This window comes from Arachis stenosperma, chromosome 10 (assembly GCF_014773155.1).
Source record: "Arachis stenosperma cultivar V10309 chromosome 10, arast.V10309.gnm1.PFL2, whole genome shotgun sequence".
Taxonomy (NCBI): domain Eukaryota; kingdom Viridiplantae; phylum Streptophyta; class Magnoliopsida; order Fabales; family Fabaceae; genus Arachis; species Arachis stenosperma.
Genome location: NC_080386.1, coordinates 46,561,362 through 46,587,435, shown reverse-complemented (window position 1 = coordinate 46,587,435; position 26,074 = coordinate 46,561,362). Strand labels below are relative to the sequence as shown.

Sequence of the window (26,074 nt, the reverse complement as noted above, 5' to 3'; positions counted from 1 at the left end):
TCCTTCAGCTTCTCTTCTTGGTCATCAATTCCTTCAGAAACTTAGCATAAAGTGGCAATTGTTCTAGTACTTCTGCAAAGGGAATGTTGATCTGAAGTTTCTTGAAAATCTCCAAAAATTTCGAGAATTGGCTGTCCTTTACATTCTTCATTAGGCGCTGAGGGTAAGGAGCCTTTGGGACATATGGCCTTAGAACTTCTTTCTCTTCTGATGAGTTGGGAGCAGGTGTTTGTGCCTCTTCCTTAGCGTTTAAAATGCCCTCTTCCTTCTCTTCCTGAGTCTCCCTTGGATTCTCTTTCAATTCCTTTCCGCTTCTGAGGGTAATAGCTTTGCATTCCTCTTTTGAAGTTGTCCTGGTGGCATTACCTGAACTGTGGCTAGGAGCTTGCTTGGACAAGTATTTAATTTGTGCTTAAAGTTTCTGAGTGGCAGCATCTTGGTTTTGCAAATTGGATATTACTTCCTCCTGGAATTTCTTCATGTCTTTAAATTCCTTGCCAAGGTTTGCAAGCATAGCTTCCATCCTGGCCATTGGTGCACGAAATTGTGATCATCAATGGCGCCATCAACATGGTACGCTCAATTGCAATCTCAACTCTTTATCACAACTTCGCACAACTAACCAGCAAGTGCACTGGGTCGTCCAAGTAATAAACCTTACGCGAGTAAGGGTCGATCCCACGGAGATTGTTGGTATGAAGCAAGCTATGGTAATCTTGTAAATCTCAGTCAGGCAGATTCAAATGGTTATGGAGGATTAATGATTAAAAAATGAATAAAACATAAAGATAGAGATACTTATGTAATTCATTGGTGAGAATTTCAGATAAGCGTATGGAGATGCTTTGTCCCTTCCGTCTCTCTGCTTTCCTACTGTCTTCATCTAATTCTTCTTACTCCTTTCCATGGCAAGCTGTATGTTGGGAATCACCATTGTCAGTGGCTATAGTCCCGTCCTCTCAGTGAAAGTGTTCAACGCGCTCTGTCACAGCACCGCTATTCATCTGTCGGTTCTCGATCATGTCAGAATAGAATCCAGTGATTCTTTTGCGTCTGTCACTAACGCCCCACAATCGCGAGTTTGAAGCTCGTCACAGTCATTTAATCCTTGAATCCTACTCAGAATAACACAGACAAGGTTTAGACCTTCCGGATTCTCTTGAATGCCGCCATCAATTCTAGCTTATACCACGAAGATTCCGATTAAGGGATCCAAGAGATATCCACTTAATCTAAGGTAGAACGGAGGTGGTTGTCAGGCACACGTTCATAGGTGAGAATGATGATGAGTGTCACGGATCATCACCTTCATCAAGTTGACGAACAAGTGATATCTAGGAACAAGAATAAGCTGAATTGAATAGAAGAACAATAGTAATTGCATTAATACTCGAGGTACAACAGAGCTCCACACCTTAATCTATGGTGTGTAGAAACTCCACCGTTGAAAATACATAAGAACAAGGTCTAGGCATGGCCGAATGGCCAGCCTCCAATGATCTAAGAACTAGACGTCCAAAGATGATCAAAAGATCTAAAGTGATCCAAAGATGAAAACACAATAGCAAAAGGTCCTACTTATAGAGAACTAGTAGCTTAGGGTTTACAAAGATGAGTAAATGACATAAAAATCCACTTTCGGGCCCACTTGGTGTGTGCTTGGGCTGAGCATTGAAGCTTTCATGTGTAGAGACTTTTCTTGGAGTTAAACGCCAGTTTGGGCGATTAACTCCCACTCTTGTCCCAGTTCCGGCGTTTAACGCCGGGCAGTCTTGAGCTGATTTGAAATGCCGGTTTGGGACATCAAATCTCGGGCAAAGTATGGACTATTATACATTGCTAGAAAGCCCAAGATGTCTACGTTCCAACGCAATTGAGAGTGCGCCAATTGAGTTTCTGTAGCTCCAGAAAGTCCACTTCGAGTGCAGGGAGGTCAGAATCTAACAGCATCTGTAGTCCTTTTCAGCCTCTGAATAAGATTTTTGCTCAGGTCCCTCAATTTCAGCCAGAAAATACCTGAAATCACAGAAAAACACACAAACTCATAGTAAAGTCCAGAAAAGTGAATTTTAACTAAAAACTAATAAAAATATAGTAAAAACTAACTAAAACATACTAAAAACATACTAAAAACAATGCCAAAAAGCGTATAAATTATCTGCTCATCACAACACCAAACTTAAATTGTTGCTTGTCCCCAAGCAACTGAAAATCAAATAAGATAAAAAGAAGAGAATATGCAATGAATTCCAAAAACATCTATGAAGATCAGTATTAATTAGATGAGCGGGGCTTTTAGCTTTTTGCCTCTGAACAGTTTTGACATCTCACTCTATCCTTTGAAATTCAGAATGATTGGCTTCTATAGGAACTCAGAATCCAGAAAGTGGTATTGATTTTCCTAGTTAAGTATGATGATTTTTGAACACAGCTACTTTATGAGTCTTGGCCGTGGCCCAAAGCACTCTGTCTTCTAGTATTACCACCGGATACATACATGCCACAGACACATAACTGGGTGAACCTTTTCAGATTGTGACTCAGCTTTGCTAGAGTCCCCAATTAGAGGTGTCCAGGGTTCTTAAGCACACTCTTTTTGCCTTGGATCACGACTTTATTTTTTTTCTTTTTCTTTTTCTTTTTCCTTTTTTTTCGTTTTTTTTTTGTATTCACTGCTTTTTCTTGCTTCAAGAATCATTTTTATGATTTTTCAGATTCTCAGTAACATGTCTCCTTTTTTATCATTCTTTCAAGTGCCAACATTCATGAACAACAAATTCAAAAGACATATGCACTGTTCAAGCATACATTCAGAAGTCAAAAGTATTGCCACCATATCAAAATAGTTAATCTGTTATAAAATTCGAAATTCATGCAATTCTTCTCTTTTTCAATTAAGAACATTTTTCATTTAAGAAAGGTGATGGATTCATAGGACATTCATAACTTTAAGGCATAGACACTAAGACACTAATGATCATAAAACACAAACTTAGATAAACATAAGCATGAAAATTCGAAAAACAGAAAAAATAAAGAACAAGGAGATTAAAGAACGGGTCCACCTTAGTGATGGCGGCTTGTTCTTCCTCTTGAAGATCTTATAGAGTGCTTGAGCTCCTCAATGTCTCTTCCTTGCCTTTGTTGCTCCTCTCTCATGATTCTTTGATCTTCTCTAATTTCGTAGAGGAGGATGGAATGTTCTTGATGCTCCATCCTTAGTTGTCCCATGTTGGAACTCAATTTTCCTAGGGAGGTGTTGATTTGATCCCAATAGTTTTGTGGAGGAAAGTACATCCCTTGAGGCATCTCAGGGATTTCATGATGAGGAATTTCCTCATGCTCATGTCTATGAGTGGGATCTCCTGTTTGCATTGTGATCCTTCCACACAGATATCCATGAGGACTTGGTCCAACCTTTGATTAAAGTTGACCTTTTTTGAGTTTGAAAAGGGACCTCGGAGATCACCTTCTTCTTGGCCACAACTTCATAGAAGTGGTCTTGATGCACCCTTGAGATGAATCTCTCCATCTTCCATGACTCAGAGGTGGAGGCTTTTGCCTTCCCTTTCCTCTTTCTAGAGGTCTCTCCGGCCTTAGGTGCCATAAATGGTTATGGAAAAACAAAAAGCAACGCTTTTACCACACCAAACTTAGAAGGTTTGCTCATCATCGAGCAAAAGAAGAAAAAAGAGAGTAGAAGAAGAAGAAATAGAGAAGATGGAAGGGGCTTTGTGTTTTGGCTTAAGGGGGAAAAGTAGTGTGTAGGTTGTGTGAAAATGAAGGAGTGGAGATGGGTTTATATAGGGGTGGAGAGAGGGGTAAGGTTCGGCTATTATGGGTGGGTTTGGGAGGGAAAGTGGTTTGAATTTGAATGGTGAGGTAGGTGGGGTTTTATGAAGGATGGATGTGAGTGGTGAAGAGAATGGTGGGATTTGATAGGTGAGGGGTTTTTGGGGAAGAGGTGTTGAGGTGATTGGTGAATGGGTGAAGAAGAGAGAGAGTGGTGGGGTAGGTGGGGATCCTGTGGGGTCCACAGATCCTGAGGTGTCAAGGATAATTCATCCCTTCACCAAGTGGCGAGCAAAAAATGCTCCTTCTGCCAATCCTGGCGTTAAATGCCGGGCTGGTGCCCATTTCTGGCGTTTAACGCCAACTTGTTGCTCATTCCTGGCGTTAAATGCCAGTCTGGTGCCCCTTTCTGGCGTTAAACGCCCAAAATGGTGCCAGACTGGGCGTTAAACGCCCATTTTGCTATCTTCACTGGCGTTTAAACGCCAGCAAATTTTCCTCCAGGGTGTGCTATTTTTCTTTCTATTTTTCATGCTGTTTTTGCTTTTTCAATTGATTTTGTGACTTCCCATGATCATCAACCTATAAAAAACATAAAATAACAAAGGAAAATAGATAAATATAACATTGGGTTGCCTCCCAACAAGCGCTTCTTTAATGTCAGTAGCTTGACAGTGGGCTCTCATGGAGCCTCACAGATACTCAGAGCAATATTGGAACCTCCCAACACCAAACTTAGAGTTTGAATGTGGGGGTTCAACACCAAACTTAGAATTTGGTTGTGGCCTCCCAACACCAAACTTAGATTTTGACTGTGGGGGCTCTGTTTGACTCTATTTTGAGAGAAGCTCTTCATGCTTCCTCTCCATGGTTACAGAGGGATATCCTTGAGCCTTAAACACAAAGGATTCTTCATTCACTTGAATGATCAATTCTCCTCTGTCAACATCAATCACAGCCTTTGCTGTGGCTAGGAAGGGTCTGCCAAGGATGATGGATTCATCCATGCAATTTCCAGTCTCGAGGACTATGAAATCAGCAGGGATGTAATGGTCTTCAACCTTTACCAGAACATCCTCTTCAAGTCCATAAGCTTATATTCTTGAATTGTCTGCCATCTCTAGTGAGATTCTTGTAGCTTGCACCCCAAAGATCCCTAGCTTCTCCATTATAGAGAGAAGCATGAGGTTTATGCTTGACCCTAGGTCACACAGAGCCTTCTCAAAGGTCATGGTGCCTATGGTACAAGGTATTGAGAACTTCCCAGGGTCCTGTCTCTTTTGAGATAATCTCTGCCTAGTCAAGTCATCCAGTTCTTTGGTGAGCAAAGGGGGTTCATCCTCCCAAGTCTCATTACCAAATAACTTGTCATTTAGCTTCATGATTGCTCCGAGGTACTTAGCAACTTACTCTTCAGTGACATCTTCATCCTCTTCAGAGGAAGAATACTCATTAGAGCTCATGAATGGCAGAAATAAATCCAATGGAATCTCTATGGTCTCAGTGTGAGCCTCAGATTCCCATGGTTCCTCATTAGGAAACTCATTGGAGGCCAGTGGACGTCCATTGAGGTTTTCACTGCCTCTTTCTCCTCTCCAAACTCGGCCATGTTGATGGCCTTACACTCTCCTTTTGGATTCTCTTCTGTATTGCTTGGAAGAGTACTAGGAGGGAGTTCAGTAACTTTCTTACTCAGCTGACCCACTTGTGCCTCCAAGTTTCTAATGGAGGACCTTGTTTCAGTCATGAAACTTTGAGTGGTTTTGATTAGATCAGAGACCATGGTTGCTAAGTCAGAGTGGCTCTGCTTAGAATTCTCTGTCTGTTGCTGAGAAGATGATGGAAAAGGCTTGCCATTGCCAAACCTGTTTCTTCCACCATTATTGTTGTTGAAACCTTGTTGAGGTCTCTGTTGATCCTTCCATGAGAGATTTGGATGATTTCTCCATGAAGGATTATAGGTGTTTCCATAGGGTTCTCCCACGTAATTCACCTCTTCCATTGAAGGGTTCTCAGGATCCTAAGCTTCTTCTTCAGATGAAGCGTCTTTAGTACTGCTTGGTGAAGCTTGCATTCCAGACAGACTTTGAGAAATCATATTAACTTGCTGAGTCAATATTTTGTTCTGAGCCAGTATGGCATTCAGAGTATCAATCTCAAGAACTCCTTTCTTCTAATTCGTCCCATTGTTCACAGGATTCCTTTCAGGAGTGTACATGAATTGGTTATTTGCAACCATTTCAATAAGTTCTTGAGCTTCTGCAGGCGTCTTCTTTAAATGAAGAGATCCTCCAGTAGAGCTGTCCAATGACATCTTGGACAGTTCAGACAGACCATCATAGAAGATACCTATGATGCTCCATTCAGAAAGCATGTCAGAGGGACACTTTTTGATCAATTATTTGTATCTTTCCCAAGCTTCATAGAGGGATTCACCTTCCTTCTGTCTGAAGGTTTGGACTTCCACTCTAAGCTTACTCAATTTTTGAGGTGGAAAGAACTTTGCCAAGAAGGCATTGACTAGCTTTTCCCAAGAGTTCAGGCTTTCTTTAGGTTGTGAGTCCAACCATATCCTAGCTCTATCTCTTACAGCAAAAGGGAATAGCATAAGTCTGTAGACTTCAGGGTCAACCCCATTGGTCTTGACAATGTCACAGATTTGCAAGAATTCAGCTAAAAACTGATGAGGATCTTCCAATGGAAGTCCATGGAACATGCAATTCTGTTGCATTAGAGAAACTAATTGAGGCTTAAGCTCAAAGTTGTTTGCTCCAATGGCAGGGATAGAGATGCTTCTCCCATAGAAGTCGGGAGTAGGTGCAGTAAAGTCACCCAGCACCTTCCTTGCATTGTTGGCAATGTTGTTGTTTTCGGCTCCCATGTCTTATTTTTGTTTGAAGATTTCTGTTAGGTCCTCTACAGAGAGTTGTGCTTTAGCTTCTCTTAGCTTTTGCTTCAAGGTCCTTTCAGGTTCAGGGTCAGCCTCAACAAGAATGCTTTTGTCTTTGCTCCTGCTCATATGAAAGAGAAGAGAACAAGAAAATATAGAATCCTCTATGTCACAGTATAGAGATTCCTTGAGGTGTCAGAGGAAAAGAAAAATAGAAGGAAGAGGTAGAAGAATTCAAACTTATCAAGAAAGATAGAGTTCGAATTGTGCATTGAGGAGGAGTGTTAGTCCATAAATAGAAGGATGTGAGAAGAGGGGAAGAAATTTTCGAAAATTAAAGTTAATTAATTAAAAGAAATTTTAAGAAATGGTAAATGATTTTCGACAAATAAGATGGGGAAAGAAATAAAGTAATTTTTGAAAAAGATTTTGAAATTAGAAATCAAAAAGATTTGATTGAAAAATTAATAAAAAAATGTGATAAAAAGATATGATTGAAAAGATATAGTTTTAAAAAGATATGATTGAGAAGATATGATTTGAAAAACAATTTAAAAAGATTTGATTTTGAAAATTAATGACTTGGCTAACAAGAAATTTAAAAGATATGATTCAGACATTAAACCTTTCTCAACAGAAAAGGCAACATACTTGAAATGTTGAATCAAATCATTAATTGTTAGCAAGTATTTTTGAAAATGGAAAGAAATTGATTTTGAAAATATATGATTGAAAAGATATGATTTGAAAATATTTGATTTTGAAAAATTATGGAAACTTGAAAAAAATCTGAATTAAAAACAAAATCTTCCCTCTTGTGCCATCCTGGCGTTAAACGCCCAGAATGGTATCCATTCTGGCGTTTAACGCCCAAAATGCTACCCTTTTGGGTGTTAAACGCCCAGCCAGGTATCCTGGCTGGCGTTTAAACGCCAGTTTTCCTTCTTCACTGGGCGTTTCGAATGCCTAGCTTTTTCTGTGTAATTCCTCTGCTGTATGTTCTGAATCTTCAATTCTCTGTATTATTGACTTGAAAAGACACAATTTAAAAAAAATTTTGAATTTTTAATGATGAGGAATAATCAAAATGCCACTAAGATCAAATAAACAATGCATGCAAGACACCAAACTTAGAAGTTTGTATACTACTGACACTAACAAATTGAGAATGCATATGAGAAACAACAAAACACTCAAGATAAGAGAATTTAAAGATTAGAGCAAGGAAATCATCAAGAACAACTTGAAGATCAATGAAGAACATAATGCATGTAATTTTCGAAAATTAGAAGAATAAAGACATGCAATTGACACCAAACTTAAAATTAGACACTAGACTCAAACAAGAAACATAAAAATATTTTTTTTGGTTTTAAGATTTTATAATTTTTTTGAATTTTTCGAAAATTATATGGAGAAGAAAATAAAGAGATCCAAAATTTTTAATAAGAATTCCAAGAATCATGCAATGTTAGTCTAAAGCTTTAGTCTAAAGAAATTAGACATGGCTAGCCAAGCTTCAGCAGGACATTGCATTCAAGAGCTAAATTGATGAGAATCAATCAGCTTTGGTGATGATGAAAACATCACCTTGAAACTCTAGAATTCTTTCTTAAAAATTCTGAAGAAAAATACCTAATCTAAGCAACAAGATGAACCGTCAGTTGTCCAAACTCGAACAATCCCCAGCAACGGCGCCAAAAACTTGGTGCACGAAATTGTGATCATCAATGGCGCCATCAACATGGTACGCTCAATTGCAATCTCAACTCTTTATCACAACTTTGCACAACTAACCAGCAAGTGCACTGGGTCGTCCAAGTAATAAACCTTACGCGAGAAAGGGTCGATCCCACAGAGATTGTTGGTATGAAGCAAGCTATGGCCATCTTGTAAATCTCAGTCAGGTGGATTCAAATGGTTATGGAAGATTAATGATTAAAAGATGAATAAAACATAAAGATAGAGATACTTATGTAATTCATTGGTGAGAATTTCAGATAAGTGTATGGAGATGCTTTGTCCCTTCTGTCTCTTTGCTTTCCTACTGTCTTCATCATATTCTTCTTACTCCTTTCCATGGCAAGCTGTATGTTGGGCATCACCGTTGTCAGTGGCTACAGTCCCGTCCTCTCAGTGAAAATGCTCAACGCGCTCTGTCACAGCACGGCTATTCATCTGTCGGTTCTCGATCATGTCGGAATAGAATCCAGTGATTCTTTTGCGTCTGTCACTAACGCCCCACAATCGCGAGTTTGAAGCTCGTCACAGTCATTCAATCCTTGAATCCTACTCAGAATACCACAGACAAGGTTTCGACCTTCCAGATTCTTTTGAATGCCGCCATCAATTCTAGCTTATACCACGAAGATTCCGATTAAGGGATCCAAGAGATATCCACTTAATCTAAGGTAGAACGGAAGTGGTTGTCAGGCACACGTTCATAGGTGAGAATGATGATGAGTGTCATGGATCATCACCTTCATCAAGTTGAGGAACAAGTGATATCTTGGAACAAGAATAAGCTAAATTGAGTAGAAAAACAATAGTAATTGCATTAATACTCGAGGTACAGCAGAGCTCCACACCTTAATCTATGGTGTGTAGAAACTCCATCGTTGAAAATACATAAGAACAAGGTCTAGGCATGGCCGAATGGCCAGCCTCCAATGATCTAAGAACTAGACATCCAAAGATGATCAAAAGATCTAAAGTGATCCAAAGATGAAAATACAATAGCAAAACGTCCTACTTATAGAGAACTAGTAGCTTAGGGTTTATAAAGATGAGTAAATGATATAAAAATCCACTTCTGGGCCCACTTGGTGTGTGCTTGGGCTGAGCATTGAAGGTTTCATGTGTAGAGACTTTTCATGGAGTTAAACGCCAGCTTTTGTGCCATTTTGGGCGTTTAACTCCAATTCTTGTGCCAGTTCCGGCGTTTAACGCCGGGCAGACTTGAGCTGATTTGGAACGCCGGTTTGGGCCATCAAATCTCGGGCAAAGTATAAACTATTATACATTGCTGGAAAGCCCAGGATGTCTACTTTCCAACGCAATTGAGAGCGCGCCAATTGGGTTTCTATAACTCCAGAAAATCCACTTCGAGTGCAGGGAGGTCAGAATCCAACAGCATCTGCAGTCCTTTTCAGCCTCTGAATCAGATTTTTGCTCAGGCCCCTCAATTTCAGCCAGAAAATACCTGAAATTACAGAAAAGCACACAAACTCATAGTAAAGTCTAGAAAAGTGAATTTTAACTAAAAACTAATAAAAATATAGTAAAAACTAACTAAAATATACTAAAAACATACTAAAACAATGCCAAAAAGTGTATAAATTATCCGCTCATCAGCCATTCTGTCATCATCACTTGGTGTTGATTGGTTAGAATTGGGGTGTTGAGAATGGTTTTTGTGGTTTTGGTATGGTAGCTGTGAATAAGTGTTTTATGTGGTCTGGTATGGTCTTTGGTTAGAGTTTTGGTGAGTAGAGTTGTTATACTGGGTTGGATTGTGTGGTCTGTGGTCTTGACCTTGGTTTTGTTGGTTTTTCCATCCAAAGTTTGGGTGGTTTCTCCAACCAAAGTTATAGGTTTTAGAATATGGATCATTAGCTTGCCTAGATAAATTTAGCTTCCTCCCAATTAACTCCTTCTTCTGTTTCCAACTCTCCTTGATGTGACGGTTGAGTGTGGATGGCTGCAGCCTGATTCTTCTCCATTTGCTTCATCAATTCAGCCAGTTGCTTGGTGATCATCTTGTTCTGGGCCAGGATTGCATCCATTTAGTTTAATTCCAAAGACTCCCCTATTGTTGCTTCTGTCTAAGGCATAAAAATACTCATTGTCAGCCACTGTCTCTATAACATTAATGGCTTCTGCAATGGTCTTCTTCTTGTTAAGAAAACCTCCAAATGAGTGGTCCACAGCTTTCTTATTCATGATTCAGCCCTTCATAGAAGATATGAATTTGAACCCACTTATTAAATATATCAGGGGGGCATTTGAATCTCTCCCAGGCTTCATAAATTGTCTCACCATCTTGCTGTCTGAATGTCTACACTTCAGTTCTCAACCTGTTAACTTTTTATGGAGGGTAGAACCTTGTTAAGAATCTATTTACCACATCCTCCTAGGTTGTCAAGCTTTCCTCGGGAAATGATTCCAGCCATTTTGATGCTTTGTCCCTCAAAGAAAATAGAAGCAGTAGCAATCTTTAGGTGTCAGGATGAACACCATTGGATTTAACTGTGTCACATATCCTTTGGAATTTAGTGAGTTGCTCATTAGGGTCCTCTTGAGCACTTCCTCCAAAAGAACAGTTTTTCTGTACTAGAGTTATGAGCTGAGGCTTTAATTCGAAGTTATTAGCATAGATAGTTGGCTTTTAAATGCTGCTACCACAGTTTCCTGGGTTTGGATTGATGTATGATCCCAAAACTCTCCTCTATTGTCCAGCAGGATTGGCTCCAACTCTTCTGGCATGGTTATTCACCTCTCCTTCATGATGGTTTTCCATATCATCCTCCATGGCCATATCTAAATCTTCCTCCTCTTCTTCTGCACCAACAGCCCCCTTTCCTCTTGCTTCCCTTCTCAACCTCAGAAGGTTCTTTCCGGTTCACTGTCAAAAGAGGTTGAGACCTCTCTTCTACCCGTTATATAATGAACAAGTACAAGAAGAAGCAAATGCAGAGTCCACTATAACAGAGTATAGTTAGCTTGGTTAGAGAAATTTATCAAATATTTAGTGGGTTAGCTTGTTGGAAAGTAAAGAAGTAAGGTAAAATTACTGAAACTCAACTAAAAATTGAAGAGAACAAATATGAACAACTGAAATTAAAATTCAAAAGAAAAGAAAAGTGCTCAATCTAGTTATCCCCCAGTTTAATAAATGTAATTATAAAACCAGTCCTCGGCAAAGGCACCATAAACTTGGTTCACTCGGAAACTGTCTCTCAACAATTTCCTACCGGCAAGTGTACCGAATTATCATCAAGTAAAAACTCACAGTAGAGTGAGGTCGAATCCCACAGGGACTGGTTGGTCGATCAATGTTTATTGGTGAATTGTACTAGTTGAACAAAATCAGATTTCGTTGAGAACTGCAGAAAGTAAATTTGGTGGGAAACTTAAATCGCAAGAAATTAAATGTGCAAAAAATAAATTGCAAGAAATCAAATGATAGAAACTTAAATTGCATGAAATTAAATGGGAATGGGAAATTAGCATGAAATTAAAGAGCAGAATATAAAAGAATGGGCAGATTAGAGATAAGGATTCATTGGGTTTTAGGAAATATTGAACTCTCCGGATTAAATCATTTTCATCTCTTCCTCAATCAATGCATTCATTGACATTGCTTGGCAATCTTAGATAATTAGATCCCAATGTCTTAGCTCACCAATCTCTCTAAGAATGAACATTTTCCCAATGTCTTGATTTAATTGCTCATGGGAAGAGTTGAAGTTCGGTCACTGATTATACCACACAAAATCATAGATCAAAGTATTGGTAGGATTAAATGTCACAATATCCATCCAACTCCCAATCTAATCCAATGTGAGAAAGTAATTCTAGCATGAATTCTTCATCCCTCTCTCAAGGATTTGAAGAATTCCAATTATGGATAGTGATGATTGGATTTTTGACGATTTAGAAATTCACTAATGAATCCTCGTTGTAAAGTATAGTCTTTAAACCAACAATAATCCTTTCATACAAACATTTATTTGTCACAAGTAACAAACTCCTAAAATTATAAACCGAAGTATTTAAACCTCGGGTCATTCTCCCTAGGAATTAAAGTGTCTTGTTATTGGTTATGAGGTATGTTTTTGGGGTTTTGGATAAGAAACACGAAAAGTAAATGGTAAAGGAAATAAACTAATGGCTAAAAAGGTCTTGTCAAAGGTTGGTGGTCAAGGATCTCTATCCCTATCACTAACCACAACTTGAGAATTGGCAAGGATCTATCCTATTAAGTCATCCTCTAACTAGTAGTAAAAGAAAGTCAAATGAGCTATATCAATCCTAGTCCATAAGTCCTAACTCTCCACTAATTCGTGAGAACTAGAGTTAATGGCTCCCAATTATCAATTACTTGGACATTAGTAACTCAAGAGTTCCTAAGTTACCTCTCCAAGCCAAGAACATAAAATTCTACTCTAACACTCCTCCAAGCATTTCATCAAATACTTGGAAGGCACAAAAGGAAAGCATAGTAAAATTTCAAGCAAGAAAAGTAAATCTACACTACTCAATTGCAAGGAATTAAACAACAACATGTCAAATGAACAATAAAGGAAATCAAAACATGAATTGCATAAAAAGGAAAATGGAAGAACAAAAGTGTATCAACATAAAGTAGAGAACTACAAGAATTAAATGCTAAACTAGAGAGAAGAGATGTAGAAGAAGGAGAATTAACCTAGATCTAACAATTCCTAATCTAGATCTAACCTAATCCTAATTCTAGAGAGAAGAGAGAGCTTCTCTCTCTAGAAACTAACTTTCCCTCCAAAACTAAACTAAAATAAACTATTGATAACTAGATCAAAAGTATGTTGATTTCCCTTCAATCTTTAGCTTAAATAACATCAGCAATGAGTTGGATTGGGCCCACAAGGCTTCTAAAATCGCTGACCACGAGTTTCATTAAGTGAATCACGTGTAGCCATCGACACGTATGCATACAGTGTGCGTACGAGTCCTTATACGGACGGCAACTGGTGAGCGAAATTGTTACTCATGCTTAAATTGTTGTTCGAAATTGATTGTCCCTGGTGATGGCGCCAAAACCTGGTGCGTAATACCATGGTCCAAACATAACTTCACAACTTCGCACAACTAACCAGCAAGTGTACTGGGTCGTCCAAGTAATAAACCTTACGTGAGTAAGGGTCGATCCCACAGAGATTGTTGGTATGAAGCAAGCTATGGTCATCTTGTAAATCCCAGTCAGGCGGATTCATGAATGGATTAGATATTCAAAAGATAAATAAAATAAATAGGAAATAAAGATAAAGTTACTCATGCAATTCATTGGTGGGAATTTCAGATAGGTGCATGGAGGTGCTGTGTTCCTTCCGAATCTCTACTTCCTTATTACATTCATCAAAGCCTTCTTACTCCTTTCCATGGCAAGCTGTATGTAGAGCATCACCGTTGTCAATGGCTACATCCCATCCTCTCAGTGAAAATGGTCCAAATGCTCTGTCACAGCACGGCTAATCATCTGTCAGTTCTTAATCAGATTGGAGTAGAATCCAGTGATTCTTTTGCGTCTGTCACTAACGCCCAGCTTTCAGCAGTTTGAAGCTCGTCACAGTCATTCAATCCCGGAATCCTACTCGGAATACCACAGAAAAGGTTAGCCTTTCCGGATTCCCATGAATGCCGCCATCAATTCTAGCTTATTCCACGAAGATTCTGATTAAGGAATCCAAGAGATATGCGCCCAGTCTAAGGTAGAACGGAAGTGGTTGTCAGTCACGCGCGTTCATAGGTGAGAATGATGATGTGTGTCACTAATCATCACATTCATCAAGTTGAAGTGCAACGAATATCTTAGAACAGGAATAAGTCGAATTGGATAGAAAATAATAGTAATTACATTGAAACTTGAGGTACAGCAGAGCTCTACACCCTTAATCTATGGTGTGTAGAAACTCCACCGTTGAAAATACATAAGTGAAAGAGGTTCAGGCATGGCCGAATGGCCAGTCCCCATAACGTGATCAATAGTCTCCTTAGATGAATAATAAAATAAAACTGAGACTAAAGATGTCTAATACAATAGTAAATTATCCTATTTATACTAGACTAGCTACTAGGGTTTACAAGAGTAAGTAATTGATGCATAAATCCACTTCCGGGGCCCACTTGGTGTATGTTTGGGCTGAGCTTGATCTATCCACGAGCTGAGGCTTCTTTTGGAGTTGAACGCCAAGTTATAACGTGTTTTGGGCGTTCAACTCCGGTTCGTGACGTGTTTCTGGCGTTTGACTCCAGACAGCAACATGGAACTGGCGTTGAGCGCCAGTTTACGTCCTCAAATCACGAATAAAGTATGAACTATTATATATTGCTGGAAAGCTCTGGATGTCTACTTTTTAACACCGTTGAGAGCGCGCCATTTGAAGTTCTATAGCTCCGAAAATCCATTTCGAGTGCAGGGAGGTCAGATTCCAACAGCATCAGCAGTCCTTTGTCAGCCTCCTATCAGAGTTTTGCTCAGGTCCCTCAATTTCAGCCAGAAAATACCTGAAATCACAGAAAAACACACAAACTCATAGTAAAGTCCAGGAATGTGAATTTAGCATAAAAACTAATGAAAACATCCCTAAAAGTAACTAGATTATATTAAAAATTACCTAAAAACAATGCCAAAAAGCGTATAAATTATCCGCTCATCAGGAACCATGGCAAATCTTATATCATCTTGAAGCCCCGGATGTTAGCTTTCTAACGCAACTGAAACCGCCTAATTTAGATCTTAGTAGCTCATGTTATGATCGAATAAGTGCAAAGAGGTCGGCTTGACAGCTTTTGCGATTCCTTCATTTCTTCATGAGTTCTCCATTTCTACATGCTTTTTCTTCATTCCCTTGATCCAATCTTTGCCTCCTAAACCTGAAATCACTTAGCAAACACATCAAGGAATCTAATAGAATCAAGGTGAATTAAATTTAGCTATTTTAAGTCCTAAAAAGCATGTTTTCACTCTTAAGCACAATTAAGGGAGAATTTACAAAACCATGATATTTCATTGGATAAGTGTGAGAAAATGTTGACAAAATACTCTAAATTCAACACAAGATAAACCCTAAAAATGGGGTTTATCAGATATCTTCTCTCTCAAGACAACTATCCAATTGAATTAAGACCGAAAGCTTTCTCACAAAATTCAAGAGAAAAGAAAGAAGAAGAATAAGAAAACTACTATTGATCCATTGAATTACAATAGAGCTCTCTAACCCAATGAAAGGGGTTTAGTTGTTCATAGCTCTCAAAATAGAAAATGAAATTGAAAGATACATTGCTCCTAATTGAAGAATTACCGAAAACTCAATTCCACCAAAAAATTCCAAAAAATGACTATTGATCCATTGAATTACAATAGAGCTCCCTAACCCAATGAAAGGGGTTTAGTTGTTCATAGCTCTCAAAATAGAAAATGAAATTGAAAGATACATTGCTCCTAATTGAAGAATTACCGAAAACTCAATTCCACCAAAAAATTCCAAAAAATGAAGTAAAAGTAAAAGTCCTCTTCTAACTTAATTCTAAGCTATTTATACACTTTCTTCCATTGCTCTTCAATCTCTGAATTAGGATTTTGGCCTTGATAGAGTTGTGTTAAAAAAATTGGCTCCAATTGGTTTCCCTTGATATTGAGAAGAGATCTGTTTGAATTGCACATTCTAATGCTTCACGTTGGAGTCAACATTTGATGGCCAACGTTGACTCAAACGCCTTTTAGAAGAACAACCATAAAAACCAGGTACTTTGCTGTCATTGGCATTTGACTCAACGTTGGTGGGCCAATGTTATCCTTACCCAAGCGTATACGTACCTGATGCGTTTGCTCCCATGAGGTGAAAATGCGTATCCACGCGTGCGCGTGGATTCTCAAAAGTTAAGGTCACGTGTACACACCATGGACGCGTATGCGTCGTTGCACGTTTTTAAAATCACAACTTTGTAGTCACAATCGTGCACGTTAGCCTTCAACATTTGAGGTAGCGTTTGGGGTCCAATGTTGCCTATCCACGCATACGCGTCAGCTACGCGTGTGCATGGATTGTCAAAAATCCCAATCTACGCGTACGCGTGTAACACGCGTACGCGTCGCTGCAATTTTTTGGAATCTCCAGAAAGCTCATTTCTTTACAACGTTGGCAGTAACGTTGGATGTCCAACGTTCCCTCCAATGTGTGCACCAGAAATTATGCAGAGAATTGCTCTGGTTTCCTTCCAACGTTCGAGGCAACGTTGGTGGTCCAACTTGGCCACCAACGTTGCTTCTTCTTCATCTTTTCCATGCTCCTTCTTCAACTTCTCTCCATGCCTTCCTTCATCTGTCAGCAACCAATATATGCATCAAAGCCTTGCTAAAGTCATGAGAATTCTCATCATTCTTAGCACACAAGTAATTATATCATAATTCTCTTGAAATTGCATCAAATTAATCATAGTTGGATGAATCTAGGTATGCGTGATTTTCTACCCAATTTGCTTACTTACAACTCAAGAAAAGTGCATAAAACCTATTAAAACAAAGAAAAAGGCCAGTGAAACTAGCCTAAGATGCCCTTGCATCATTGGGCTCGCTATGTGGACATTGTATGGTGGTGGCCACACCAAACTTAATCTCTAGGCTTACTCTCAAAATTAATTCATTCAAAGGGTTGTAAGCCTAGATTAAGTGGGTTAGTGGCCACACCAAACTTAGCTTTTTAGCTATTTCCCGGCCCAATCACTCATAATCAGTATGTGTGTTCATCAATTTGCATTTTCAGAAAAAGGAAAAAGATTGACGAATTACTAGCTATCAAACATTGGAACTGATATTTAAACTACCTAATCTATCACTTACAATCTACTCTTAGAAAGCAAGAGAAACAAAAGTATTAAACTGGTACTTAAACTATCTAAATTGGAAATTCTAAAGCTACTTCTAGAAAGTAAGAAATTAAAAGGATATAGAGTGTTGGGGTGCCTCCCAACCAGCGCTTCTTTATGTCATTAGCTTGACATTCCTCCATCTTTAGTTGAGGTTATAGCTCACTCTCTGCTCTTCCAAAGAGTCTCCCAAGTAATGTTTGAGTTTATAGCCATTTACAGTGAAAGTTCTCTGAGTTTTGTCCTCCATGAGCTCTACATGACCATAGATGGATAATTTAAGGATGGTAAAAGGTCCTGACCATCGAGACTTAAGTTTCCCTGGGAAGAATTTGAGTCTTGAATTGTATAGCAGCACCTTTTGACCTTCTACAAACTCTCTTCTTGCTATCTTTTGATCATGCCACCTCTTAGCTTTTTCCTTGTAGATTTTGGCACTTTCATATGGTTGAGATCTGAGTTCTTCTAATTCTTGCAGTTGCAAGATTTTTTTCTCCCCAGCAGCATTACTATCAAAATTTAGTAGCTTGAGTGCCCAAAATGCTTTGTGTTCAAGCTCAAGGGTAGGTCACATGCCTTCCCATACACCAGCTGATATGGGGTCATCCCTATTGGTGTTTTGAAGGCTATCCTATATGCCCAAAGAGCGTCGTCCAGCTTCTTTGACCAGTCCTTTCTTAAAGCTCCCACAGTTTTCTCTAGGATCCGCTTTAGCTCTCTGTTGGATACCTCTGTCTGCCCACTTGTTTGAGGGTGATAAGGTGTTGCAACCTTATGTTTAACTCCATATCTCAAGAGGAGGGCTTTCAATGGTCTGTTGCAAAAATGGCTCCCTCCATCACTAATAAGAGCTCTGGGGACTCCAAATCGACTGAAGATGTTCCTCCTAAGGAAGTTCATGACTACCTTGTTATCATTTGTTGGTGCTGCAATGGCCTCCACCCACTTAGATACATAGTCCACTACCACTAGAATGTACGTTTGAGTATGAGGTAGGGAAAGGACCCATGAAGTCAATTCCCCAAACATCAAACAACTCAAGTTCTAGGATAAACTGTTGTGGCATCTCATTTTTCTTGGGTAGATTGCCAACTCTTTGGCATTCATTGCAAATTGACACCAATTCCTTAGCATCTTTGAATACTATTGGCCAAAAGAATCCACATTGGAGCACCTTTGCTGCTGTTCTTTCTCCACTAAAATGGCCTCCATATGCAGATCCATGGCATTGCCACAACACTTCTTGCCCTTCTTCTTGTTAAATACATCTCCTTAAAATTCCATCAACACCCTTTTTGAACAAGTACAACTCATCCCAGATGTAGTGTTTAGCATCATTGAGTAGCTTCCTCCTCATGTATTTGTTAATGTTGGTGGGCAACTCCCCAATAGCCTTGAAGTTGGCTATATCAGCAAACGAAGGGCTTTCTTGAATCATCATCAGCTGCTCATCAGTGAAACTTTTATTCACTTGAAGTTGTTGTGCTTCATCCTTGTCATGTGGGATTTTTGATAAATGATCAGCCACCTTGTTCTCTGCCCTTCTTCTATCTTTTATCTCTATGTTGAATTCTTGAAGTAGCAAGACCCACCTTATCAACCTAGGCTTGGATTCTTGCTTGGTCAACAGATATTTGAGGGCTGCATGATCAGTGAAAATAGTAACTTTTGAGCCAATAAGATATGATCTAAACTTATCAAAAGCAAAGACTATGGCTAAAAGTTCCTTCTCTGTAGTGGTGTAGTTCCTTTGATTCTCATTGAGGACTTTGCTAGCATAGTAAATAACATGCACTAGCTTGTCTTTCCTTTGTCCTAGAACAGCACCAACAGTAAAATCAGATGCATCACACATTAATTCAAAGGGTAGATCCCAGCTAGGTGGTGCTATAATAGGTGCAGAGGAAAGTCTATGTTTAAGTTCATCAAAGGCTAACATACATTCTCTATCAAAAACAAAGGGGGTATTTGAGCAAGTAGGTTGCTGAGAGGTTTGGCAATCTTTGAAAAATCTTTTATAAACCTCCTATAGAACCCAGCATGTCCCAAAAATCTTCTAATTGCCTTGACATTGCAAGGTGGAGGCAACTTCTCAATTACTTCCACCTTTGCCTTGTCTACTTCTATGCCCTGTTTAGAGATCTTATGACAAGAACCACCCCTCTAGTTACCATGAAATGGCACTTCTCCCCGTTTAAAACTAGGTTAGTTTCTTGGCATCTCTTTAGCACCATGGTAAGATGATGTAGGCAATCAGAATATGAATCCCAAAACACAAAGAAGTCATCCATAAACACTGCTATGAACTTCTTAATCATGTATGAAAAGATAGAGAGCATGCACCTTTGGAATGTTGCAGGTGCATTGCACAATCCAAAGGGTATTCTCCTATAAGCAAAGACTCTATAGGGACAAGGAAAAGAGGTTTTCTCCTGATCCTTTGGGTCTACAACTATTTGGTTGTAGCCAGAGTAGCCATCCAGGAAGCAGTAATATTCATGTCCTGCTAGTCTTTCAAGTATTTGGTCCATGAAAGGTAGGGGAAAGTGGTCTTTTCGGGTGGCTTCATTAAGTTTTCTATAGTCAATGCACATGCGCCATCCGGTCACTGTTCTTGTAGGTATTAGTTCATTCTTCTCGTTTGGTACAGCAGTGATCCCTCTTTTCTTAGGAACCACTTGGACAGGGCTTACCCAAAGGCTATCTGAGATAGGGTAAATCACCCCTGCTTTCCATAGTTTCAACACCTACTTTTGGACTACCTCATTCATTGTTGGGTTCAGCCTTCTCTGTTGCTGTCTTGAGGGCTTTGCACCTTCATCAAGTAGGATCTTATGCATACACATTGAAGGACTGATTCCCTTTAGATCCGCAAGTGTCCAACCTATAGCATCCTTATGTTGTTTCAGTACTTGGATTAACTCTTCTTCTTGTTCCTCATTCAAGTTTGAGTTAATGATCACTGGGTATGTATTGTTATCACCCAAGTAAGAATATTTCAAACTTGGGGGTAGAATCTTCAGTTCCAACTTTGGTGCCTCCAATTTCCTCTTGCTTGGCTTATCCATCATGATTGATTTATCCATAGCCTCCAGTGATAGCTCACCACATGAGACTTGTTGATCTTGCTCTTGGATTTCTTCATATTGTTCTTCCTCTATGACTCTTTGAACCAAGTTCTCAATGGTATCCACCATCATGCATTCACTAATGGCTTCCTTGGGGTAGCTCATTTCCTTGATGACATTGAAAACCATCTTCGCTTCATGTAATATCAAGACTAGCTCTCTTTTTTTAACATCAATTATGACTCTAGCAGTAGCTAGGAATGACCTTCCTAGGATGATTGATGTGTTGACTTCTTCCTCCATGTCAAGCACAACAAAATCAGCTAGGAAGATGAATTCCCCCACTTTCACCAATAAATCTTCCACCACACCATGGGGGAATTTAAACGTTCTGTCAGATAATTGGAGTGCCATTCTTGTTGGCATGGCTTCCTCTATTCTCATTATTATCATCATAGCCAAAGACATGAGGTTTATGCTAGCTCCGAGATCACATAATGCCTTCTCAATGTTCATATTCCCAATGATATATGGGATTTGGAAGCTCCCAGGATCTTTCAGTTTCTGGGGAAGCTTCTTTTGTATTATGGCATTACATTCCTCAGTGAGCACTACAGTCTCTTTCTCTCCCCAATTCCTCTTCCTTTTCATGAGCTCCTTCAAAAACTTGGCATAGAATGGCATTTGCTTTACTGCCTCAGCAAAGGGTATGATGATTCGGAGCTTCTTGAAGATTTCTAAAAATCTAGAGAATTGGCTGTCTTTTCCATCCTTCCTCAGCCTTTGTGTATAGGGTGCTTGTGGCACATAAGGCTTCAAAACTTGCTTTGGTGAGGATGGTGCAGAGGTATTTTCTTCCTTCTTGATTTCAGGTTCCTTTGCAATTTCTTCTTCTTGGTGGCTTTGGCTTGGGGTTGTTTCTTCTATAACCTTTCCACTTCTTAGTGTTATGGCCTTGCACTCTCCCCTGGGGTTAGCCACAGTGTCACTAGGAAAGGTATGTGTGGACATAGGTATTTGCTTAGATAAGCTCCCTAATTGTGCCTTCAACTTTGAAATCGCTGCCCCTTGATTCTTTATGTTGGATCTGGCCTCTTCCTGGTTAGCATCTATTTTTCTGTCAGCTTGTAGCTGTCTTTCCAGAATAGTAGAGATAGTTCCAGTCAGTTGTGTTGACAATTGTGCTATGGCTGCCTCCAATTTTGAGAAACTGTTGCTGGTTTTAAATGGTTGCATGGTGGGGGTTAATGTATCTTGGTGGTGGCTATTGTGTGTCTGCTATGTGGGGTGATGTGATGTGTTTTGTGAGCTGTGGTAGGGTCTGTTGTTTCTTGATTGGTGGTTGGTATTGTGGTTGTTGTGATGATTGGAGTGATATGGTTTGTGGTCGTGTTGGTTTTCCTGCCCAAAATTTGGGTGGTTCTTCCATCCTGGGTTGTATGTTTTAGAGTTTGGATCATATGGTGGTCTAGATGGGTTGTTTACATAATTTGCCTGCTCCCATTCACATTTAGCTTCTGATGCATCTTCTTCTTGTGGTGGTGCTTGAGCTTGGACAACTGAGACTTGGCTTGCCTCCACCTTCTTTGTTAAGGCTGCTAATTGTGCTGCGATTGCCTTGTTTTGTGATAACAAGGCGTCCATAGAGTTGAGTTCCAGCACTCCTCACTTTTGAGCTCTTTCTGAAGCATAGAAGTATTCATTTTCGTCTACAGTCTCAATGACATCTATGGCTTCTTTGATGGTTTTCTTCTTGTTGAGTGAACCCCCTGAAGAGTGGTCCACAACTTTCTTTGCTTCATATGATAGCCCTTCATAGAAGATGTGTAGTTGAACCCATTCGTTGAACATATCTGGAGGGAACTTCCTTGTCAAGTCTTTGAACCTCTCCCAGGCCTTATAAAGTGTTTCACCATCTTGCTGGCTGAAGGTTTGCACCTCAGTCCTCAATCTATTGACTCTCTGTGGTGGGTAGAATCTTGCTAGAAACTTGTTCACTACTTCATCCCAAGTGGTCAAGCTCTCCTTGGGGAATGCCTCCAACCATTTTGCTACTTTATCTCTGAGTGAGAAGGGAACAAGAGTAGCTTGTAGGTGTTAGGGTGTACACCATTGGATTTTACAGTGTCGCATATCCTCAAGAATGTAGTGAGATGTTGGTTTGGGTCCTCTTGGGCACCCCCTCCATATGAACAATTATTCTGGACAAGTGTGATCAGTTGAGGTTTCAACTCAATGTTGTTAGCATGTATTCTTGGCTTCAGAATGCTGCTGCCACAGTTTCCTGGATTTGGGTTGATGTAGGAGCCTAAGACTCTCCTCTCTTGCCCAACATGATTGCCAGCTTCCTCTCCAACATGGTTATGCACCTCTTCCTCCATAGTAGCTCCCAGATCCTCCTCCGCTACTTCCTCTCCAACTATGCCTTTGCCTCTTGCTTCCCTCTTTAACCTAAGGAAGGTCCTCTCAGGTTTACTATCGAAGGAGGATGAAGTTTTCCCCTTCTACCTGTCATACATTCAACAAATAGCCAGCAGAGGACAAGTGAAGTGAAAACTCTTGATGAAGTTAGTGGGTAGCATGGTTGATGCAATTGATCAAACAGTTAATATGGCAGTAAGAAGGCTGGAAATATGAACAGTGAGTAACTGAAATGATTAAAGAAAAAAAACAAAATAAGAGCAGAGAAAAAAAACTGAAAAGGAATTAACAAGGTAATTAAAATGCTTAATATAGCTCCCCAATCAATTTAGTAATTGTCAAATTAAAACCAATCCCCGACAACGGCGCCATAAAACTTGATGACCGGAATTCACAGCCCTCAAAATTTTGATTATGAACCCGTTCTTTTGGCAAGCGCACCAAAATTATCGTCAAGTAATAACCCACAGTGGAGTGGGATCGTATCCACAGAGATTGGTAGATTTGAGCAATTTTAATCAATTGGTGAATTAGTTAAGCTGAGCAATATAGAGTAGGATTGCGGAATTATAAATGAACAGGAAATTAAATAACTCAAAAGTAAAAAAAAGCAGTAAAGTGCATAAAATGAAATGGCAATAACGTAAAGTGTAGAATCACAAAAGACTTAATTGTAAATGGGAATGGGGATTGACAGAATTGTAAAGAAAGCTATAAAGAATTTGGAAGATAAGAATAGCGGGATTCATTGAGATTGGGAGATATTGTTCTCTTTGGATTAAATCTAGCTCATCTCATCTTCAATCATGCAACTCATTGACCTCTTGGCAATCATGATTGATTGATCCCCAATACCTTGGTGACTCAATCTCTCAAATCTTGATAATTAACCAATTCCTTGGTCTAATTGCTCATGAAGAGAGATATGCTTGGTCCCTGATTATACCATACATCCTTGTAGATCCAGAATAGAGGGTGGATTTTATGTCACCATATCCAATCACCAAAACCCAGATCTACACATATGTGAGAAGGGATTTCATGCATGGTTTCATGTTTCCTTTTCCAAGGTTTCCATGAAACCCATTTTGCATTCAACCTCTTTCCCAAGATGATTGAACACTGCATTAAAACGAAATTCCTTCTAGAAAATCAAAGTGAAGATGAAGAGAAGAAGAAATTCACTATCATTAATCCATCAAGTACAACAGAGCTCCCTCTCCCAATGAGAGGGATTTTAGCTACTCATAGCTTAGAGAAACGTACAAGAGATGGAAGAGATGATGTGAAAGTAAATCTAACTCCACTTTAACAAACTACTACCCAACCCCTTTCTCAATACTCTCAAGGGTTATTTATACTACTACTAGTGCTGGAATAAAGAAAATACAAATAGGAAAAGAAAATTACAATTGGAGGGAAAGAAAACTCAATAAACGTGGCCTTCAGTGGCTAGCGTGTGACGGGCGCTTCAGTGGCGTGCCACGCCCAGCCTCCAATTTGGCTTGGCGCGTCACGCCCAGCTCTCAAGTGGCACGCCCACATATGGTGATATCCCTGGCGCGCCACGCCTTCGATCCTAAGTGGCACGCCCAGGGTCTTTTCAAGCTTTGGTTAGCCTGGCGTGTCACGCCTTCGAGCCCAAGTGGCACGCCCAGGCTTTTCTTGGGTCTTTGTTAGCCTGGCGTGCCACGCCTTCGATCCCAAGTGGCACACCCAGGTCTTTGTCTTCCTCTTCCTCTTTCTGGAAAGTTGAACCAGCGTGGCACGCCCAGGGTCTAGCGTGCCATGCCCATTTGTGTGCTTGGTTCCTTCGTTGGCGTGCCATGCCCAGAACTCAAGTGGCATGCCCAGGTCTTCTTCTTGTTGGTTGGCGATGCTGGCGTACCACGCCTGAGGCTCAAGTGGCACGCTTGATAAACCACTATTTTATGATTTATATTATACTCAATTGACTGGTTTCTATCAAGTCTTTGCTCACTTATTCATATAAATTGCATGGTTTTACAATTCCTTCCTTACTCCTTAATATATCTGAAAATATGTTTCCTGGACCATAAAATTATTAATTTTAATTATCCTTTATTACCATTCGATGCCGTGATCCGTGTGTTGAGTACTTTCAGGCTTTATAGGGCAGGAATGGCTTAGCGAATAGAAAGGAAACATACAAAAGTGGAAGGAACACGCGAAAATGAAGTTTTGAAGGAAATGGAAGCGACGCGCACGCATGGACGACGCGGACGCATGACTAATGCAAAGCACGAGTGACGCGTACGCATGACTGACGCGTACACGTGACAAGGAAAACTTCCAAATGACGCGCACGCGTGACCCCCGCGCACGCGTGACGGACGCCACGTGCAGAAAGTTGCAGAATTCGCCCCTAACGATTTCTGAATCCTTTTCGACCCAAATGCAAGCCCAGAAAACACAGATTAGAGGCTATAAAGTGGGGGAATACAACCATTCATGAGGAGAGACTGACGCAACATTCATTATTCAGATTTTAGGTTTTAGATGTAGTTTTTAGAGAGAGAGGCTCTCTCCTCTCTCTTAGGATTTAGGATTTAGGATTTCTTTTAGGATTAGGATTTCTTCTTCATTCCAGGTTCAATGTTCCTTTACTTTAATTTCTCTTCTACTTTTATTTATTCTATTATTTTAGTTTTTTAATATTGGTTTATGAATTCCATGTTAGGATTGATTTTCTTATTTAATATAATTTGAGGTATTTCAGATTTATGATTGCTTTCTTCTGTTTAGGATATAAATAATTTGGATTTTTCTCTTCCCTTTGCTTTGGTAGAGTAATTGGTGACACTTGACTTATCAAACTCAGCTGTTGATTGATATTTGAAGTTTGCTGGTTGATTTGGATCCCTCTAAAGCTCATCTTTCCTTAGGAGTTGACTAGGACTTGAGGAACCAAATTAGTTAGTCCACTTGACTTTCCTTTATTTAGTAAAGGTTGACTAAGTGGGAGCAATAAACAATTTTCATCACACCTGATAAGGATAACTCGGATGGGATTTCCAGTTCTTATACCTTGCAATGGTTTTCATTATAATTAATTTACTTTATTGCTAATTTATTTCCTTGTTCCCTATTTCAAAAACCCCAAAAATATACCTTTTTCCATAACCAATAATAAATCATACCTCCTACAATTCCTTGAGAGATGACCCGAGGTTTCAATACTTCGGTTGTAAATTTTATTGGGTTTTGTTGCTTTAGTAACAACCAAAACTTTTGTACGAAAGGATTCTCTGTTGGT

General features: G+C 39.6%; 1 non-coding gene across 1 annotated transcript; it reads left to right on the top strand.

Annotated features, from left to right (window-relative positions):
* Nucleotides 1-6,160: 6,160 nt before the first annotated feature.
* On the top strand, nucleotides 6,161-6,268 carry LOC130958433 (small nucleolar RNA R71). Its single transcript, XR_009077555.1, has one exon. It is a non-coding gene; the product is annotated as a small nucleolar RNA R71 (small nucleolar RNA).
* The last annotated feature ends 19,806 nt before the right edge of the window (nucleotides 6,269-26,074 follow it).